Source organism: Lycium ferocissimum, chromosome 5 (assembly GCF_029784015.1).
Source record: "Lycium ferocissimum isolate CSIRO_LF1 chromosome 5, AGI_CSIRO_Lferr_CH_V1, whole genome shotgun sequence".
NCBI lineage: Eukaryota > Viridiplantae > Streptophyta > Magnoliopsida > Solanales > Solanaceae > Lycium > Lycium ferocissimum.
In genome coordinates this window covers 44,059,602-44,065,628 of record NC_081346.1, presented here as the reverse complement: position 1 = coordinate 44,065,628, position 6,027 = coordinate 44,059,602, and the positions used below count along the sequence as shown (strand labels likewise).

General features: G+C 34.9%; 1 long non-coding RNA gene across 1 annotated transcript; it reads right to left on the bottom strand.

Moving 5' to 3' along the window:
• Positions 1-3,684: 3,684 nt before the first annotated feature.
• LOC132056845 (uncharacterized) lies at positions 3,685-5,623 on the bottom strand. The gene is made up of 2 exons (XR_009414983.1): positions 5,481-5,623; positions 3,685-3,988 (listed from the first exon to the last, which is right to left on the bottom strand). It is a non-coding gene; the product is annotated as an uncharacterized LOC132056845 (long non-coding RNA).
• Between the last annotated feature and the right edge of the window lie 404 nt (positions 5,624-6,027).

The following is a 6,027-nucleotide window of genomic DNA, read 5'->3' as shown; positions in this document are numbered from 1 at the left end:
TTCAGAAACCAAATAACTACAACTTGATATATGAATTCGGCAAGTGTAAAGGTCACAGTAAAGAAACTTGTTACAAGCTGGTTAGTTATCCACCTGATTTCAAATCTAAGAAAGGTGTAATGGATAGAAAAGTTGGTCAAAACCAAAGTTATGGTGCTGCATATAATGTTGTAGGAGAGAATATTACTCCTGAGAATGGTCAAAACCAGATTTCTCACAATACAATGGTGTATGGTATGTTGTCATGGGGTATGTCAAAATGCAGGTTCATATGGGGTACAAGGAGGATCTCAAATTAATGTTCAAACTCATCATGCTGGTGAGGTTGCTAGTACTAGCAGTTCTGGTGCAAATCAGTAGTTCGGAAATGTGTTCACTAGAGAGCAATATGATCAAATTGTACAGTTGCTGAACAAAAATAATGGCACTGTCAACTCTATGCACTCAGCTACTGCAGGTAGTGTAACAGTTACAGTTCACTTTTACGCGAGTCATAAAAGCTTCTTCGAGGTTGTGGACTCTTTTTGGATTTCGTATTTTTTAGAGTCGCCACGTAATTTATAAGGGAAATTAGGAAACCAAATTTAAAGGGTTTATTCAAACAAGAGAAAAATCCTTTAAAACCAGAGTTCGAGGTAAGGGTTCAGGTGATTTCTCGGGGATGGCGTTAAGACACCCCAATATTAAGAATCCGTATAATACGGTTGACCTTTGAGCTTCAATGTGTGATTATTGTAATTATTTGCTTAAAATAGTTTAATTTCTTGTATAACTTGTCATGGCATATCATAAAGTATTTTGGCAAAGTTCCTTTATTTGAACATAGAAAGTGACACGACCCAATTTGTGAATCGTGATAGCATCTACACTGTCACCCCAGATAGCCGAACCATTCCCAAATTATTTTAATCATTTATAAGAATTATGCAAAAATAATCAGTGATTTAACTAACAGATTCAAATTATATAAATGACAAGTGCGAAAGTAATAATAACCCCAAAATCGGGTCTGGACTAGTACAAGAGCCACTATTACATAGATATGAGCCTGATAGAAAGTACAAATCTCAAATATCAATCTTTGTCTCGAGATACAAGTGGACGATTAAATACAAAAAGAAGTGTCTCAGGGTTGCGGTCATGGCCAAAAATCTCACCACGGAATCTATTTATCAAGTAGATTCGGATCACTCTCGAAGACGGGAACTGAAACTAGTAGCAGACTCTGCAACAAAAGAAGAGTACAACAAGAGTAGCATCAATACAAACATTAAGTACTGAGTAAGCATCATAGGCCGACTAAGATTAGTTCATTCATATAAGCATAAAATCAACAAGATAAGCAGATAGCCGCATAATACCCAAACCAAGGTCACAGAATATCCGATAATCGAATCGAACCCTGGATGAAACTTAAACCTGAAGTGTCGAGTCTCGGTAATCTGGGATCTCAAGAAAATCACAAATCCAAGTTGAACCTAGCGAGTAGTCACTACCTGAAACTGACCTAGTCCATAATCCGATCTATGCCACCACAATGATATGAACAGACCATACCAAATCAGACGTGAAGAGCCATATGATGATGCAGAATAAAATGTACTGATGTGCAATGCAATGCACTGGCCAGATACCTCAAACCCGTACACACATGCTAAAGGCATTGTTCGCACAATATGTCATGGCAGTCTGGGAACGGTGTACCACTCGCTCCAGCAACATACCTTGATCATGTAGCCCACTCGCTTTGGGAATGCATCTTCGAATCACGAGTTCAAAATATAAGCATCCTCACCGTCAAATGTGCCTCATCTATCTATATCATCACAAGATAGGCTACATCTTCACCCCATCGATATGCCTTATATACATATATTATATACAAAGATGAATATTCAAAATATTATTCGAGGAACATTCACCCAACACGATCATCCGGGGTGAACAAGAATCGGGATCGGATGGAGGCGGGGGCCCCACCAATACTTGTGGAGTAAAGGGAGAAGGAAAGAGGCCACCGGGTGAACAAGATTATAATTGGCTGAACAATTGTTGAAAACGTTAGCTAGCTAGGTTAGCGCGCAATGGCTTTCTCTAATAGGGGCTTGCTTCTTTAAGTCTAGAACCCCAATATGAATCACCAACTCAAAAATAAGCATGATAAATCAATGAAAGCAAATGCCAATGAAAGCAAGTCATAATGCCATAAGCCATATCAGGACTTAGATAAATTAGCTCAACCACGGAATGAATCATACAAACCATCTGAGTCAACATAAAGAGTTTATGAAACCCTTCACTTCCAAATATAGCAAGTACACCTCACAACTAAGTCACGTGTCACCAAAGTGCTCCCTTTTCTCATGTATCATCATCAGTACCAAGCCACAATTAGATATCAATATACAGAAATGAGAATGTATACCAGATATCATCATAATTATACAACACGATCCATCGCCTAATATCACTATCCTTCCTTTCTCCTACGATAAATGACACCACAAGAGAAATGACGGCAACACATATAAACACAATAATTAATGCAGTCAAGCCTAAGTACAATAACAGGCAACAAGCCACAATCAACCAACCCAATAGAATACCATCCCAAATCACCACAGTACGAATACAAATACACCATCACAATGCGTAAATAACGACGACAAGACCACATAGTCAGAAGTTATACCAACCTAGGTAATATCCAACCAAACATCATGTTCGAAGACCTAATCATGCTTTCTCCCATCAATGTTATATCCCATTTTAACCGGGTTAAAGCGGAGTACTAACATATTGGTGATTCCTAAATTATTTAACTTAAGGAGTCACCACCTAATTATTTTAAAGGAGAATTAGGACACCTATTTTCACTAAGTAAATGCTAAAAATTAACTCGATTAATGTCCGCTAACTAATGATCTCAGATATGCGTTCTTAGTTATCCTAAAGGGAAGGGTACATATAAGATCCTATAATCGCGACAACCGCCAAACTTAGGTTGATTATTCCAACGTCAAAATGTTTAAGAAACAAGTTACTAATATTATTATAAGAACATATGTTTGAGGAATGATAAGTTATAATAATTATTATAAGAAAATAATGTTTGAGAAAAAAAAAACGAGTTATAATATTATTGTATGAACAACAATAGCCAAATTTGAAGTTCAGCTGAAGAACAAAACGCGAAAAAAAATCTTTACAAGTCCCTGGGATTTTTTATGATGACCAAACAGAGACAAAATCAACTTAAGCCTTCATTGTTCTAAAAATACATTTGAACAGTTTTAAAAATGTTATGGAACCAAAGTGATTTTAAAAAATAAAAAGTTGCTGGCTTAAAACATAGGCAAGTCTCCAAATAAGTTCTTATCCTTTAAAAATATCTCAGAACCATAACTGGCACATTTAATCCACTTACTCCAAAGCTACGTTTTTTTTTTTTTAGCAAAGAGTAACATAAGATTTGAGGAATACACAAGTTCAAATAGTGCATTAAGATATTTCAACGGGTATAGGACTTCTTCAAAAACTGTTGTCAAATTCATCATCTCAAGTTTTCATATATATATATATATATATATATATATATATATATATATATATATATTACCACTCTTTTAAGCGATGAAAATACTACTCCACTTAATAATATAATAAATAGGGGGATAGTCTAAATGATAAAACTAAAACCTGTATTAACTACTATAAATTTATCCTACAACCCCAAAACTGGGATAAACCAAACATACACAAGTCAACAAAAAATAACAAGAACACAAGTCAACAAAAATAATAAGAATAGAATGACTGGTAGAGGAAAGATTGCCATGGGAGGCCCGAAGCGAAAGTCGCTCGTTCCTCTTGGGAGATTCGATGCATTTAAAGGAAACTCTGCGGAATTGACTCCATGCTCGGGTAACGGGAGAGTCTTGGGTTAAGACTCCGAGTTTTGAGAGAGTCCCGAATTAAGACTCCATTGCTCCAAAGTGTACATGTAAAAGAGAGAAAAACATAAAAATTAGTAGGAACGATTTCACCTTTTCATAATGAGCAAGTGACTTAAACAGATTTAAGAGTACATGAAAATCCAATTAATATGACCAACGCAAGTATAGTTCATTACCAAAGGATTTGCAACTGGCCTAGTACACCAAAATTTTCAACAGCTATGTACAACTTTAGAGTTCAAACAACACTTAGTCAAATTTAAGTATTCAGTATATTAACATTAAAACGGGAGATTACCATTGATCACAAATAACTACCATAGGTCAAACACTGGAAAGCTAACATCTACTATAGGAAGTCTTGGAGAAAATAAATAATACTACTCCTAAAATTACATAGTTTCCACTACCACTTCCGCTGAAACAAAGAACAGTGTATAAGTTCAATCATTCTTTAAGTCTTAAAATAAACACACACATAAGCTTTCTTTATCAATGAATAAAAATATACTACAACCCAAGAGAATGACATATATGGTGTAAAGAAATCAAAACAGGATCCAAAGGCATTAAAACAGAAATAAAACATAGTAGTAAAACGTATAGCGTCATTATTTGGCCATAAAATCCCTGTGAGACCATTTTGAATGCCGAAAACCTCAAAACACATTATTCTAGCGTGTCGCACCAATATCAAATTTACATTAACATATTATAATACCACTAAGGCAAGAACAACTTAAAACACGTTTATTTTTTAAACAACCCACTCTGATTTCAACCCAAAGAGTAACGAAAAGGATCAGATTTTATTTCCATTTTTTCTATAAACACATAGAAGCATACAATGTGATTTGTACGGCACTCAAAACAAAGAGAATCAAATAACAATCATTTAATAACTATCACTCCAACACTAAAACAGAGATTTTTACACATAATTTTTAAGAGCAGAAACATGGCTAGCAAACTTATTATTTTCACATGTTGGTAAAAACACGCATCAAATCGCGTATTAACAGCATCAAAGAGGGATATCGACATTGACCTTTTGCCAGTGCAGTGAACAGAGGCAGGGGTCTTTCAGATCCTCCGGACTACGAACTTTGCTCACGAACAAAGCAATACAAAAAAAATAAATCTCTGCCGTAGCTAAGAAGTCGACAGAGATCTAAGAAGAGAGAAAACGAGCAATAAAACCTGATTTGGATTTTATATTTTTAAAAAATAAATAGTATGAAACAGAGAGTATTTTTGTTTTTGGATATTTGGAGAGGAAAAAGTAGCGGCCAAGACCTCATCCTAAATGAACTCCGAACAATAGTATTTATAGGATGAGCTTAGGATTCCAAGATTTTGGGTGGGATTTCTTGGTCAAAACTCCATTTGAAATCCAAATGTTTGGATTTTTATGGATATGCCAGTCACCAGATCAGAAAAAGAAAGAAGGAGACGAAATCAATTAAAGCTTTGTACTATAGAAAATGAAAATAAAATGATAAAAGAAATCGAATTTGAACTCACCAATCCGAATTCAACCTTCAGTCAAAGAGCGTTCTTAGCACGATATATCTGAGGTCTTTCCCGAAATGGTGAGACCTCCTCTGATTTTGGGTTGAAAAATCTTTGGAACGTTACTGAGAATGGATGTGGAGAAGAATGCTAGGTTCGGCTATTTTGGAAGAGAAACAAGTTTATTAGGGTGTTAAAATGAAGAGGGAATCTGAACCATTAGATGTAATCCAACGGCTAGGATAGATTCTACTTAATGTCTTAATGGACTAAATTTATTGGGGCTGGATGAATTTATCAAATGGGTTGGCCTGGTGTATTTTCGCCAATATCGTTTGAATAAAGGATCATATGATTGGGCTAATATGAAGTCTTCTAGACTGAAAAATACCTTCTTCCTTATATTTCTTTTCTAAATCAAAAACGAAAAGACGCTCTTTAGCTTAATTATATATTAACGCCGCTAATATATTACTTAATATAAAAAATATACTTATTAGTACTCAAATAAAAAATATTTATAAAGTTTAAAAGTAAGTAAATGTTATCGTTTTATTAC